Source organism: Dipodomys spectabilis, unplaced genomic scaffold (assembly GCF_019054845.1).
Source record: "Dipodomys spectabilis isolate Male_0828 unplaced genomic scaffold, ASM1905484v1 ptg000242l, whole genome shotgun sequence".
Lineage (NCBI taxonomy): Eukaryota > Metazoa > Chordata > Mammalia > Rodentia > Heteromyidae > Dipodomys > Dipodomys spectabilis.
The window spans coordinates 5,525,509-5,542,641 of record NW_024870919.1 but is presented as its reverse complement, the minus strand read 5'-3'; the positions used below and the strand labels follow the sequence as shown (position 1 = coordinate 5,542,641).

The following is a 17,133-nucleotide window of genomic DNA, read 5'->3' as shown; positions in this document are numbered from 1 at the left end:
TTCCTGCATCTCAAGGAATTGGGGCCCTGAAATATAGGAAATGACAAATTGAGATGGGTCTTCAATTACTTTGTGTTGACATGTTGCGTGGGCCTTGGTAAGAAGTCTTGCCCTTGTTATCTGATGATGCAGGTACCTGGGACCTGGGATCCTATGACCCATGGGTCCTGCAGAAGAATAATATGCTTTAGGCATCTTAGCAAAATTTGGGCATAATCAGTAGGAATGCTTCAGAAATATGGAGAAAAAGTTTGGGACTAGCGAGTTAAAACAATAAACAGAGCAGCAGAGTAAAATTCATTATAGATTAGAGGAAAACATTTTTTTTACCATGTGAATTCAGAAGACCCAGAACAGTTAGAATGTATTACAAGTTTATACTAAAGACATTGCATTGATACTTTTTATATTCTAATATATATTTTAAACCTAATTGTTTATATTCCAATCCTATTTATTGGAATAAATATCAATTTATTTGTCAAATTATCAACTAATTCTAGTAAGTTTCATTGTGTGAAATATAAAATCAGCACATATAAATATAAAATATATAACTATATTTAATATAATTAAAAGGCACACGTTTTGCATTGTTCTGTTGTAGTTACTGTATCAAAGGCAACTCTGTTTTAAGTATTATTCCATTATCTCTGCCTCAGTGTTTGATAGAGTTAGACCTAAAGCTTTACCATTTGTAGATTTACAGCATGTAGGCAAGGGGAAACACTGTGATTAAAACATTATCAATTTAATGCCTAATAATGAGGAGAAACATATGGACTTCTCCTGCAACTATGAAAATATTTGGTGATAAAAAGGCAGTAGTGTAAGTTCCTGCCTGGTTGGATGGTAGACAATCCAGGACATTAAGTAATCATGCATATGAACAATTTTTTCACCTTCTTGGCTTTAGTTACTGTTGAAATGGAAGGTATAATAAAAATTATATTTTGATAAAATACCTTCTAGTCTGAACAGTTCTGTTTGAACTGTTCATCTCTCTATCATCCCTTGTAACCAAGATTAGTTTTGTTCAAGTAAGACAATTTACGTTTTCAGGGTAAGATATTCTGGTTGGTCTGTTCCCACATGGAAGAAGGGTAAAGGCTCAGGTAGACATTTGTGCCAGTAACACCTCATTTGGGAAAATGTCAGCTGGAGAAGTTTAGAAGTAGCTCTTAAGCAATGCTTACTTTGAATTCATTAGGTCCACAAAGCTAATTCAGTTGGATAAATAAGTACTTGAAAAAGCCATCACCTTTAGACCTATCTATAAATAATTGAGAGTACGATAAAATTCCAAATAAAAAGACTTGATAGTCATTGACAAAAAAATTTGCAAATGTGAGCAATCGACTGATCAATACAATTTTTCCAATATTCACAGAATTTTAGGGAAATAAGATCGATAGCATTGTTAGGAACAAGAAGGTTTCCTTGTTACAAGTAGGCACCCATAGATATAAGCCTGTATAAAGATTGCATCATTAACAACTTAAATTTAGAGGATACTACATGCATCAGCAGCACGTATACTCAAATTACAATACAGAGATTAACATGGCACTTGCAAAAGGATAATATGAAAATTTGAGAAGTATTCCATATTTTTCATTCTTCAGATGCAAGAAATGAAAAACAGTTATTAAAAGGTTGATTACAAAATTACAAGTGTAACAATACACGTAATTCATATAATTAAATTTAGTTTGACATCAGTGTATTAAATCTTCAGCTCAGAAAGGCATTTACATAGCATAAAATTTACAAAACTTCAAATTAGACAACATTGTCATTTTATCCCAAAGAAAAATAAAGACCTAGAAAAAATAAAGAATCAAACTGTTTCTATATGGAATGCAATCGGAAAGGAAACATTAATTAACCTATATATTATAAAGTAATGTAGAATTCAAAGTATATCTAGGAGAAAATAAAATAAATTATGAACATTATGCAAACATAGAATATAGAATATTTTAAAATATACTTTTTCAGACAAGCACCAGAAATATTTTTACTTTCTGTACTACTCATTTCAACAGGTAAGTTAAAATTATTTCTGATTAAAAAATCACAAACTCTGAAGAAATCATTATACATGTATACAAAAACTATTGAATACATTTTGACATTCAATGCAGGCAATTCATTTGGAAGAATTCCGCGGAATCCATGAATTTTTACAGTAAAATATTGGTGTTGCCGGGCACTGGTGGCTCATGCCTATAATCCTAGCTACACAGGAGGCTGAGATCTGAGAATCATTGTTCAAAGCCAGCCTGGAAAGGGAAGTCTGTGGTACTCTTTTCTCCAATAAACCACTAGAAAACTGGAAGTGGAGCTGTGGCTCAAGTGGTAGAGTGCTCACCTTGAGCTGAAGAACAGAGGGATAGCTCCCAGGCCCAGAGTTCAAGCCCCATGACAGACCAAAAAAAAAAAAAAGATATTGCTCTTATTTGTTTGTGAAAATATTTTGTAGGGACACAAAAGATGGACTTGCATTTTTGAAATTTAAGAAACTTAACCCGAACATTAGGACTAAGTTGAACAATTTGTACAGCCCTCCACAACTTCATAAAGGGAATGACACATACTTGTCCTTTTGGCAATATCAAATGCAGTTTCTTCTATGTTGTTCTTCAGGCCTGGTTTTATATAATGGTTCAACAGAAGGAGACCCAGCGTATCTTTGCTATCTCAATTCTCAGCAGCAAGATACAAGGGGGTCAAGAGGCCTTTAGTTTGGGCATTGGTATCTGTATCATGATGAAGTAAGAAAGAAGCCACTCTGGTATTATTCCACGTATATGCACTGTGCAGGGGTGTCCAGTCATCTACAATTATTGTATGTGCCGCTTGAGACACCAACTCATTGACAATGTCTAAGTGTCCACTGTAGGCTTCTCAATGAAGAGGGGTATACTCATCGTCATCCCTACTATTCACATGAGTGGCCATTTGGAAAGAAGTCTCCGCACTGTAATAAGCCGAATATTTTTGGCAGCCCAATGAAGAAATTTGCTTGGATCTTTCTCCATTTTTTTTTCTTTAATTGATACCATTCGTTACTTTTTCATCTTGTTCCTCATATTCCTAAGAATTGCCTAACCAGAGACTTTGAGAGCCAGTGGGAATGAGGTATCCATGTATTTCCCTATTAGTTCACATTGGTTGAACTGGTCAGAAATATCCGGTGAATTTTCTGCATCTGTTTATTCACCATGATTTATTTTCTCTTTTTCCAATTTTACTATTCGAAATTATTCTAACCGGAGAGTAAGGAATTGTTAGAGAACAGAGGAAAGATGTTCCTCCGTATTCAAATGTACACACTGAAAATGAAGACCAGTGATGTCTTCATGTGCAGCTTATTCTAGGAATGAGAAAACAGGAAATAATGCCTTCTATATAAATGATTTGTTAAATGGCAGAGCAAAAAGTGAAATGATGCAACCAAAAATATAAAAGCAAAATAAATTAGGATAATTATGGAGCAATCATATTATTTATGAGAACCAAGAAAGGGAAAAAGAGAGAGACAGATGTGCAATGACCTATCTAGCCACAAAATCCATGCCTCTGATCAATTTATAGAGCAAACAAAATTTTATTTTTTAAAAAAGATGGAAATGGAATTTATGTATTTACTTGAAATTAGTAAATACATTTTTAGTAGCCTACATAAAGAGACATAACTTTGACCAAATTACAGACAATAAACTAAATCCTTGATAATTCTAGTAACAGATCTGACTGAAATCAGTTGAATCACACTTTTCCTGTACAATGAAGGAATAGGAAGGTAGTCAAGCAGCAGAGAAGGCAGGGAGATTGTATCTGTGACAAAACTTTTTGGGAATTGGTATTGAGGATTTCTTACTGGTGATCCACTTGCAATGGAAGCATGATTCTGAACTATTGATTTAATCATTATATTCTACAAGAAGATAAATGAGAATTGATAGTTAAGGACTACTAATACATTTTGACCTTCTCACTAAGCACGTTCAATCATCAAAATCACATGAAGACAATAGATAGGCCTCCTTTTTAGATGAAAGCAAGTGTCTTTAAAAAAAAAAAAAACAAGGAATGTATGTAGTCATGCAAAGGACTTCTATTTTACCAATGCCTCATACAATTTTCTAATGTTGGGTACCAATAAATAATGGATCTATCAGAAAGCTCTTAAAGCTAATATGTTCAATAGTGAGTTCTCTTACACTATATCATGGTATTGTTTGGGTATGGTCTGAAGAATAAATTTACATTACTAACTTGAATTTCTGACAGGACAATATCACCACTGTACATCTTGCTTCTATACTCTCATTTTTAAATTACTATCTAAGTATGTGCATTAGATAACTATTGAGGAAAAAATAGGAGCCACACTGATGGCTTATGTCTTTAATAGTAGTTAAACAGAAAGATGAAATCTGAGGATTGTGGTTTGAAAGCAGACCAAGAAAAAAAAGTCCATTAGAATCTGATTTGAAAGTAACCAGCAAAAGCTAAAAATGGAGCTGTGGTACAAGCAGTAAAATGCTAGTCTTGAGAAAACTGAAACAAAAAATAAATTCTGGGACAAAGCCAGGCCCTGAGTTCAAGCCCTAGTATTAACACCAAACAAATAAATTACTTAATAAGGTAATTAATTAATTAAAAATAAATTAAGTGATCACATGTGGAGAAGCAGGTAAAATGTAACATGCGTGGTGATGGTTTATGTATTATTTTGTAATAAGGCATATTATCATTTGTCCTAATCACTAAAATTTTATTTGAACTTTTTTGTACAATAAATCCTGAATTTAGCATGCATGTATATGTGTGTGTACATGTGCGAACATGTGTGTATGTGTATATGTGTGCATGTGCTATTGCAATGTTGCTTGCCAATGTGGACAGGGTGAAGCTGAAAAGAGCTAACTGTGTTGCAATGTTTTTATATATCAGTGTTCTGTCATGTCTTTTCAGTGGAACCACCCTTCTGTATATATTATTTGTCTAATAATAACGTCATCATAATCAAAGCATTTATAACATTAAGTTAGATAAAGAGAACGCTTTCAGCTCTTATTGTATGTTGGGTAAGAAGATACAGACATAATTAGGTAGTAAGTTATTTTGCTGTAAGTTGATTATCAGTACAAAATACGTATGTGACTTCTTAAATTGATTATACTTTTAAGATACACTCATAGAGTGATTTGGACCGACTTGACCAAACAGGTATTACTCTCTGGTTATTCCTGTGAAACACAAGTTGGATAAACTCTTTCTGGATTTCTGTTGAAAATAACTTTCTTTGCAAGATCATATCTATTCTCACTAAGAGATAATCAAACCCATACTACGTTTGAATATCTCATCTTATTGTCTGAAAATAAGTATTGTGGATATGCTTGTTAGATATTCCTTTCAAAAACGAATAAACAAAAAGCATGGGTCATGTCCAGATTGTGGATGCATTTGAAGGTATTTTGTACATGCACAGGGATCTTTACTAATGGCTCTTTTGTGGGAGTAACTATGGCAACTTTAACAAAAAAGGCTTTTTGAATATCTTTTCCAATATACATAACATCCCAGAGCAAGTCTTGCAATTTCTGAAAATCCTTTGAATATTTTAGTATTATTTCATTTCATTGACTATAGAGCCAAAATTTCTGAAATAAATATTGTTAAGATCTGAAAATGTAAGTGGGTATATAGTCTTTTTTATGCGTCATTTTATGAAAACCCAGTTTTTATGAAAGTAAATGGAATAGAATAAAAGAATGTAAGTGACTTGGGTAAGCTAATTATTAGTATAACTTTGTTTTCTATTAATAGTCCATTGAATGTACATGATGCAGTTAAATTATTTCCTTTGTGTCTCTGTACTTCAGTTAGTTTTATAATCTTTATAGTTATGAGTGAGTTTTTGTATAAATAAAGGTCTTTTAAAACGATTAGGATTAACCTTGTTTTTGTGTCCTACTCCCAAGAAAATGAGTTATTTTTAAGTGTTAATAGTTTATCATTATCATTATCATTATCATAGGGAATCATTATCATTTTCATAGGGAATTTAAAAATGCAGTAGTATTGATGTCTTTTAAACCAATTGTATTCACAAGTTGGAGAGTCTTTAATTCATACTTAGGTCTTGGTGTCTATGATTTTTAACCTCTCGTTCCTAACATTAATGATAGGTCAGACTGCATTTTTGGGTATATGAAAGGTAAAATATTTATCTGGGGTCAAAGTGAATTTATATCAGTCTTTCTTTAATAACATTTTAAAGTAGTACATTTCTCTCAAAATGTTGGGTATAAAAACCAATCAAAATACTTCTAATGGTAAATAATTTAGGTGAACTACAATGTGGAACTGATTGCTCCAAAAGACCTGCAGTCTGTTTCCGTCAGGAATTGGGCAGGTCATTCTTTCAGTAAGACTGTATTAACTAGAGATGGGGTCACCAGGCAGTGCAGTGTTGAGTGAAGGGATAAAATATGATTTCTACTATTTTGAGCTAGAAATCAAGAATATTATAGTTTAGCAATTCCTTTCACCAGGGAGATATACGTGATTATGAACTTGGAGTTTTCATATTACAGTTACTTCTTTTCTTTTTTTTTGTTGTTGTTGGTCATGGGGCTTGAACTCTGGGCTTGGGTACTGTCCCTGCGCTCTTCCACTCAAAGCGAACACTCTACCACTTGGACCACAGTGCCACTCCCAGTTTACTAGTGGTTTATTAAAGATAAGAATCTCACAGTCTGTCCTGCCAGAGCTGGCTTTGAACCACAATCCTCAGATCTCAGCCTCTTGAGTAGCTGGCTTTGTAGGCATGAGCCACCAGTATCCGGCTTAGTTACCTATTTTCTAAGAAAGATAAAGTGAAATATTATTAGAGTGTGCACAATAATTTTGGGATATTTTCCTAGAATTAGTAGACTGAGTGCTGGTATTTAGTTACAAAATAGAATGAGGTTATTTGATATGGTGGGAATGGACCGCAGGCTAACAGTTACCGTGTGTGCAATGTTGTACTAGTAATTGCAACTCTGAAGACTTAATATCATCATCTTAGAATTAAAAATAGAAGTAGTTCCACTTTATGGGATTATTGTGAGGATTAAATTAGATACCAAATGTAAAGTACTTGGAAAAACAATCAGAGTTTGATACTTTCTACCTGTTATTTTATCATGTGATATATTCTAATATTTTTACTGTGATTTTTATATTGTGTCTATTTAGGATATGCAAAGTGATATATTCAAATTAATTGCGTGGTTCACTATTATGTCATTATGAGGAAAATACCTGCAAAGAAAATTTCTGAGCAGGAAATTATCATATTGACTCATTGTTTAAGATCAGATGTCTCCATCGTTTTTTTGTTTTTTTTTGTTTTTTTGGGTCCGGTCATGGGGCCTGAACTCTGGGCCTGGGCGCTGTCCCTCAGCTCTTCAGCACAAGGCTAACGCTCTACCACTTGAGCCACAGCGCCACTTCTGGCTTTTTTTTCTTTTTGCTTATGTGGTATTGAGGAATCGAACCCAGGGCCTCTGGCATGCAAGGCATGCGATCTACCACTGAGCCACCTTCCCAGCCCCATCGTTTTTAATTATATTTTTATAAAATAGTTGTACAAAGGGTTTTCCATTCAACGAATCGGTTTATAATTACAATGGATCTTTACATAACTTTCTCACATCCTTCCAAACCTCACCCCACTTTCATTTTTTCTAGTTTCATACTATCTGCATTGAATATTATGGCTTCACTCTCTACTTCCAGAAGTCTATTTAATCCTTCCCTTTGACTTCCCCTCACCTTTTCCAAGTGCTAGTCTCCTGGTACTCATTCTGTTGGATTAAAAGTTAAATTTTATAAGAAATTACAACTGTTAAATACTCCTCTGCAGTGCTGGGAAGGTGGTTCAGTGGTAGAGTGCTTGCCTTGCATGCCTGAGGCCATGGGTTCAATTCCTCAGCACCACATAAGCAAAAAGAAAAAAGCCAGAAGTGGAGCTGTGGCTCAAGAGGTAGAGCGCTAGCCTTGAGTTGAAGAGCTGAGGGACAGCACCCAGGCCCAGAGTTCAGGCCCCATGACCGAACCCAAAAATAAATAAATAAATAAATAAATAAATACTCCACTGCAAATAGCATGCTTTGATTAATACTGTTGTTTAACTTGCATAAAATTCTGGCTTCCAAATACACATCCTTGGTGTGTCTGGCTCTGACTTCGTTTACTTAACATAATTTTACATCTATCCATTTCTTTGCAAATGCTGTAACAGTCTTTATAATGGATGAGTGCAACCTAATTGTATATTTGTGCAACACTTTGTCGAACCATCCCTCTACTAAAGGTCGTCTGGGCTGTTTCCATAAGTCCTCTACGGTGAATAGTGCAGTAGTGAACATGATTGTGAGAGCGACTTTACTGTAACCTTTTGGAAGAATTCATAACTATTTTTATGTGAGCAATCCTCTAGCCAATTTTCCAGAATAAGCATATCCCTTTCTTCATCTCCATCACAACGTTTATCAAGTCCTCAAAAACACACTACCCCCTACAGGTCTCAATCAGCTAAAACCACACTGTGCCCATATTCTTTGTTGTTGTTGTTGTTGTTGTTTTTTCTGTCCGGTCGAGGGGCCTGAACTCTGGGCCCCTCTGGTGCTGTCCCTCAGCTTTTCTGCTCAAGGCTAGCGATCTACCACTGGAGCCACAGCACCACTTCCAGCTTTCTTCTTTTCGCTTATGTGGTGCTGATGAATCAAACCCAGGGCCTCATGCATGCAAGGCAAAAGCTCTACCACTGAGCCACTTTACTAGCCCCAATGTGCCCATATTCTTTTAACACATTTTTTTCATAATTTTACACATAATTTAGTGAGAATCTTCTATGTACTTTCCTAATGTGGGAATAAGGGATATGACAATAGAATAAAAGTAAGAGATATGGAATTTAATTAGCTATTATCATATTTAAAATAATTTTCAGCTCTAACTCATAGTCTCACTATTATTTTAATCTTTATTTGATTACTTCACATAACCGCTAAATTATAACATATGATTTAAATACAAAGGCAAAAATGTGTGGTTTTACTTTGACACTCATGTGTGAGGATGCACAATATGGGCAAATAAAGGGATAGGAATTAATAGTCATTATCCATTTTGTTAAATGGTTTTCTCAAACTGATTCTCACAATTCATATTTCATTCAACAACAAGAAACATGACAATTCCCTTTGCTTTGCTCCTCATTAAACTTGTTTCCATGTTATTTTATAATGAAGGATGATTTCATAAATCTACTGTAGATATAAAAATATGTTAAAATATTTCTATATGTATGCATTGATATAAATATACACACATATATTATAAAGGTTATAATGATAAATTATAACATCTGTAACTGTACAATTTACTAAATTATTAAAAAAAATGGATGGCTCAGGCCTGGAATCCTGGTTATTCAGGAGGCTGAGATCTGACGATCATGGTTTGAAGCCATCCTGGGCAGGAAAGTCCATGAGCCTCTTATCTCCAAACAACCAACAGAAAATCAGAATTGGAACTGTGGCTCAAAGTAGTAGAGTGATAGCCTTGAGAGAAAAGACTCAGAGATATCACCCAGGCTCTTAGATCAAGAACTAAAATCTCCCCCAAAAAAATATTTAATTTACACCTGTGTAAGTAGAGTATTTCCTTCACCCAAATGCACATCCATGCTCATTTGCAAGGTAACTCTGTTATGTCTGGTGTACCACATAATATTATCACTTAAGTACAAAGCATTGCAACATGGGTAAACTCTATCTCTCTCATGCATTTTTCTCCACTCAAATATTCAAATCTTACAATTATTCCCATTATTTAAAATCATAGTTTTTTTCTTTAATACCCATAATATTAGAATTGAAATTGAGTGTCTTGTGTCTCCTAAATGGATCTTCTTAACACTTTGGCATGCCCCAGTCCTAAATTATCCTTATTAACTATCAGATAGAATCTCGCTTCCAACTTGTGTATGATCGTGGGCTCAATCTACTTCATGTTATTCTTCCTGGAATTTAGAATAACAGGTGCCTGGCATTGTCTACAGATCTTTCTGTCCAGTCTGAGCTTTAACCACTATCCTCACAACAGTAGACTCCCATGTAGTCAGAATTTTGATAAGCTTATCATAGCTTTTTAAAAAAAATATTTGCATTTCCTGCAGGTTCTTGAGTACTGAGTTAACTTGTTTTCTTGGGTTGTTTTTTTTCTTTTGAATGTGTGTGTTGAGTTGTTCTTCATTTTTCCTTTTGTTTCCTTCACTCAAGTTCTTACCTATAGTGCTGAGAAACCAATTTTTTCTCAAGATAGTCAAGGTGAACATTATTTATTCCAAAACAATTCCAGTAATATTTAAACACCTTCAGGAATTTCGAGAAGATGGTGGAGAAGAACCTGGTGGCTAAACAAGTTCTCGCGTAGAAAGCAGTTCTAGTGTTCCAGTGAACAGTCCTAGGCACACCAAGTGAGCCATCACAGTACAGAGAGTTTGACCAGAGAGGGAAAATCCAGGTAAAGAGACAGATCTGAGCATTTTCCAGCAGCCATGGCTGGGGCGGCTGGGGCAGCTGTGGCAGCTGTGGTGGTGTCCATAGCAACCAGGCCTACAACCCAGAGAGTCTGGGACAAATACGAGCAGATTTTACTCAACACCAGCAAGAACTGACAAGTAGCAGATATCTTCATCTTGCAGATAGCAGACCAGAGGCTACCTAGGAACCAACACTCCAGCGTGAGTACAAAAGTGCCATCCTCATTCCTTCTCAAAGGGAACAGAGAAGAGAAGGCCACCCCTCCCCCCAACACTGGAGATATCCATCTTTGATACAGACAAAGGCCTGGCTAAGCAGTTACCTCTAACTCAGTCCTTTGATGAAAACAAAAGAGTCATTTAGCGAGTCACAAGTACCTACCCTGACCTGCCATTCTCAACTTCACCCATGGGAAAGTCACCATAAGCAGGCAGAGAAAGCTACACCCCCGAAGGAGTGGCTTTCTTCACTGGGTAAACAGAGCCAGAGGCTGCCCCTGCCTAAGGCAACCCTGACAATCAATTGAAAATCAGTAAACATAAACCCTGAGAATGGCTACAGGCTGGGCTCTGTGAATATCTCAAAAGCTAGCCTCCCAGGGAAAAGCTACTGTTTGCTGAAAGGCCTCAACTTTACCCAGAACCCAGCCTTATCACAGCAACTCTAAACTAGAGGAAACAGCCATCTCCCTCTTTTATGATACTCAAAGCAGATCTACCTCCCACTGAACTAGCCTGGAAGGTGGTTCATAAAATCCTTGGCACTGCAGAGAATTTTTCTGCCTGCTCAAACCAACTGACTTCAAAAACCAATCAAGCCACAGGAAAACCAAACACCACAACCTGAGCAGAGACTTCAAGAGACTGGTTACAGACACAAGGGAGATACAGGATCTTCCCATCAATCCCCCAAAAACAAAATCAAAGAAGTCTTTTTTTGTATCTTTTTTAAATTTTTGCTTTTTAATTATAAAAATTGTTTTTATTAATCTTTTTTTCTTAATCTTATAACTTTTATTTTAGGTGTATATGTGTGTGTGTGTACTTTTTTTAAAAACAATCTCTACTGACCTTTTGGTCTTTTTTGTTCTTTCTTTCTCATTTGTTTTACTTTTTCATCTTTTATTCTTTTTGCATGAATTATTTGTTGTTCTGCTCATCCTCATATATACCTGTCACTGATTATAAGACCTTATTCCCCATTGTGTACATACTTAATCCAAAAATGTATTACTCAATTCAAAACCTCTTAAGATTAAATTCCTTATCCTTTAAGAGGCTAGTTCAAACAATAATAATTTTACCTATAAATTTGGACACAATTTATCCCAGTATATTATTGGCTCTATCCATCATGCACATAATTTATCACAAAATTTAAGTAGGAATTCCTTCATCCCTTAAAGAGAAACTTCTCTGAAGAGGAAAGAAGGATGGCCAATAGACACATGAGGAAATGCTCAAAATCCCTAGCCATAAAAGAAATGCAAATCAAAACAACATTGAGATACCACCTCACGCCAGTTAGAATGGCAAAAATCAAGAACTCTAATAACAACAGATGCAGGATTAGATGTGGTTAGGGTAACCGTACTGCATTGTTGGTGGGAGTGTAAACTTGTTCAACCACTTTGGAAAGTGGTATGGAGGTTCCTCAAAAGACTCCACATAGACTTCCCCTATGACCCAGCAATTCCACTTTTGGGCATTTACCCAAATGATCACAAAGAAGACCACACTAAAGCTCCCAGCACAAATATGTTTATGGTAACATTATTTACCATAGCTAATCTTGGAACCAACCCAGATGCCCCTCAGTAGATGAATGGATCAAGAAATTGTGGTGTATGTACACAATGGAATTCTTTTTCTCCACCAAAAAGAATGACATTGCCCCATTGTTAGGAAAATGAAAGTCTTGGAAAAAATTATATTAAGTGAAGTAAGCCAGGCCTAAATACTCATAGGCCCCATGTTTTCCCTTATTGGTAATAAATAGTATATGTCTGAGACAAGCAGAAAAGGTAAGATTCGTTGATGTTAGGTGAAATGTACCCCAAGATAAGTATTCAAATATTTTTTTTCATACGATTGTTTTTAACATATTTATAAGATGAATTTTTGTTGCTTTGTATGTTCCTCCCCCACGATATAACTCCTGTTTTCACTATATTTTATGTTGGTATAATTTGTGGAGGGGCATGGAAAAAACAAATCGAAAAAAGGATAGAGTTGGACCCACTGTAACAATGAGATGTAGAAGATGTTATGTCGAAAAACGAACTTTAAAACTTTCGCAAGGTGGAGTATAATGGGGTGAGGCAGGAGAGGTGAGATGGAAGGGGATAGGAAGGGGAAATAAAGGAGGAGGCAACAATGCTTGATAAGAAATGTACTCATTATCTTGCCCATGTAATTGTAACTCCTCTGTATGGTATTTTCAGAATATTAAAAAAAACCTTCATACCTATTAATTTTATATGAATTCTAAGTGCTTAGAAGGTTCTTTTTATTTTCACAGCCGTCTTTGGCATACACAGACATATCATGGATTATATGAAGGTAATAAATTTCCAGATGCTTGCCAGGAGGAGTAAAACCTATAGTTTTTCTTTTTTTCGAGAGGCTTGCCATTTCATGAAAAAAATATGCTGCTTGATGCAGGATTTCACAAAATTATATTGCTAGGAAGAATTTAAACAATCATCTAACATTACAGAGTTGAGGGAGATGAATTGATCTTCTGAATAATTTACTTTTGGGTCAAATAAGAGCAGGCTGCCAAAAAGAGAGTAGACTTTAGAGAAACATGAGGAGTTGTATGTAAATAGGTGCTTAGCTGATTTTGTTAATTTGTGAACTAATACAGGGAAATAAAGTGCAACAAGGTTAAAAAAATAAAGAACTCTGCATTGAAATACTCATTTGTGTGTGTGTGCACACACGTGCCTGTACACACACGTGCATGTTCATGTGCTCATGCATGCATTCATCATTCCTGCTCTAAGCATCTGTGCCCAAGGTAGTGGTCTACCACTTGAGCCACTGCTGCAATTCTGGTTTTTTGGAGATAATCACATGTTTTTTCATGATTGGACTGGCTTTGAACAGTGTTCTTCAGATCTCGGCCTCCCGAGTAGCTAGCTAAGCTGATTCACCCTCTGAGTAGCTAGTTAATATTCTGTCTGTCCTCTATGCTTCACTGCTCTTTTATTCTTTTCCTGAGGTTATCACAAGCCTGTCATATTTATTTCTAATTGTTTTAAAAATACTGTTACTGCTTGGCACCAGGGGCTCCAATCTGTACTCTTCACTACTTAGGAGGCTTGAGAACAGAAACCAGGACAAATTTTAGGGGAGTTCCTTCTCAATTTATAGCTGGGTGCATTGGATCATTTCCACCATCCTGCACTATCTAGAGACTAAGATTGGAAGGACTGCAGGATCCAGGAAGGTAGACAAGTAGGTGTGCAACTCTGATGCCATTGATGATGGGAAGAATAAAAGGACAGATCAGGTGCATGTTCTTGTGGAAAGGGAACCCCTATACTAAAATTAACCACTGATATGCCAGCCTAGCAAGAACAATACCCCAAGTTGAAATCCCCACAATTTTCCAAAACCAAAAGAAGTACATACATTAACATCCCAAAACTTAGTACAATCTGTTCTTTTCTCTAATATCATCTTTATCTGATTATCATATTATGTGACAGAATAGTTTCTTCATTAAACTTATGATATATTTTAAAAGACCTCGAAAATTCTTTCTCACTTATTAAGTGCAAATGAATGGCATATTGCCTCATTTCTTACATATTTGACTGCCACTAAAAATCCATCCAATGATTATTATAGTAATATATTCTGATTTATTACTTTATTTGTAACAGTTTTTAAACATTTTGCTTTTCTGGTGAAGTTTAAGTATTTAAATGGTATCATCAAAGTATATTCCTTGGGTACTTGGGGCAGATTTTTATAAAGTTTTTAACTAATGGCTTCTAATAATTCTTAATTTCTATATTATTTGTATTATTTTTAATTTCAATATAATTTTATTCTAAGGGTAATGTACAGAGGGGTTACAGTTACATAAATAAGGTAATGAGTACATTCTTTTGAAAGGAACCTTGTTAACCCCTCCATCTATTTTTTTTGTACACTCAAATAATTACTGATGCTTTTGCTGTTGCTATTGATCAAATGTACTTTTGCTTTCATTGTTCATGCATTTTTATTTTAAAATTGATATAAAAGGGGTTTACAGTTACTTAAGTCAACTAAAGAGTACACTTCATTTTATTTTCTATATTTCAAATTTTGATGTTAGTTACTTATTTTCTTGTTTCTTTAGGATTCTTTTTTCAGAGTTGTAGGATTAGTAAATTTAATTTTGCATAATTTTTACACATGTAAATTATTCAGACACATATATGTTGCTTTTAAAATATTTAACATGTGAATATTTAAAATTATTTTCTTAATTTTTATATGGTTAGTGAATTTAAATAAATTGATTTTCTTATAGTTCTAAACATATTTTTCCAGGTAACAAATAATTACTGTATTTTCAAGAAGCACATACTATATTAAGAAAGGCTTCATTTCCTGGTCATTTTTTTGTAAATATTTGTACTTGAATTAAAAAAAAAGTTTGAGCTGGGCATGGTGATTTGTGGCTTCCATTTTCTACCTATGGTAGGAACTGCAAATAGGGTTTGTAATTCGGGAGAGCCTGAGAAACTATGAGACCCTATCATAAAAATATCCAGAGTGAAATGATTACAGATATAGCCTCCCATAATGAGATATAGAGCGCCTGGTTATCATATGCTAAATCTTGAGGTTAAAACACCAGTACCATTAATCTTTTGTCAAAATTAAAGTATACATGTTTCAAAATGTTCATTATTTAAAACTTATTTGCAAAGGTTCTCATGTCTTCTATTTATTAATTTTCAATTTACTTAATCTATAAGAATCCAAGTATATTGTGACTATTTGATTTCTACTAAACGTTTAAATAGTATGAGCAATATTATGATTTCATATATTAACCTATTTTTATTATTTGTGATAATTTCCTCTATTTAATATTATAATATCAATATTCCAAATGTGTGTATGTGATGTGTGTGTATGTGTGTGTGTGTGTGTGTTTATGTGGTTTTTGTGTGTGTGTGTTTTGTGTGTACTTCGTAATTCTTGGGAGATCACACCATTATTTCACATATGCTATATCAAGATTTTACCACTGAACTATATACTGTGTATTTATAATGTAAATAGTGTTTTAAATTATGATAAATAGTGTTTTAAATTATGACTTTTAAATTTTCATTCCTAGTATGTTTTTTCAAAATTATATATGATAAAATGTGATCCATTTTCTATTCACATTAGCAATTGTTATTGTTATTTTACTGTTATTTAGAATATTTCCAGTGCTTTTTCACTTCCAAATTCTTGTGTTTGTTATTGATAAAGGTTTTACTTTGCTTCTTTTCTCTCTTCATTCTTTTTGCCTTTAGAGTTTACCTTTTGTTTCCTTTATTTCTTTGGAAATTAATTATCATATTCCTAATACAATTTCTTTACATTGTAACAGGTCTATACAATGCTTTATTTTCTTTTTTATTTTTCCCATCTTCTCTGACTTTTAGTCCACACTCTTAGGTGGATGAAAAAGAAACTTGATTAAGGACACTTTGATTATTTTCCTTCTTTTCTTGTCTGAAGTCTTTCTGTATTTGAAACACAATAACAATGACATACAACTCCTAGGTGGTCCATCATTCTATCCCTTCTCACTCTCCTCTGTTGTACAGCTCAAGTCGTTATCATTCAACTTTATTATGCTATAGTGTTATCTAAATCTTAACTCATTCCTAAATTAATTTTAGTTGTTTTAAGCATTCTCTAAAGACATTTTTTCCTATATAATATCTGGGGTCTTGTGTTTTCACAAGGTATAAAATATGAGTGACTATCAAACATCTAGATATCTGTAGAATATTGGTCCAACTGCTCAATTCACTTGTATGTAAATTCAAGGAATACAGGTCAGTCAGAACAAAAATGGTGTAGCTTGAGCCCTCATACTAGATTTGATTCTTATTACCATGTTTATTAGTGAAAGAACCGACATATATTAGAATGTAACAGATTTATCAAAAATAAATTCTTAGTTTTATTGTCAATAGATTTTGAAAAGGATGCCATGACTTAATGAAATAAAAATAGAATCTTAAATGGTTGTATTGGCACTATTGCCTCTCTAGTTATAAAGGATGATCTTAGATTACTGCCTCAAACCTTATACAAAAATTTAAAACAAAAAAATTATTATCAAAATAAATGTGAGTTGTAAAAACCTACAAAACATAAATGTAAAAATTCATGACAATGGATCAGTAAAGGTTTCCAAAAAGTTGACATGGTAAGCATTAGTGGCTAAAGGAAAGCAAGAATAAACTAATATCAACTGATAACCTTTCTTAATTCTATGAAAGTAG

At 34.2% G+C, this 17,133-nt stretch overlaps 1 pseudogene; it reads left to right on the top strand.

Annotated features, from left to right (window-relative positions):
• Window positions 1–1,518: 1,518 nt before the first annotated feature.
• Window positions 1,519–1,615, top strand: LOC122124756 (annotated as a pseudogene).
• The last annotated feature ends 15,518 nt before the right edge of the window (window positions 1,616–17,133 follow it).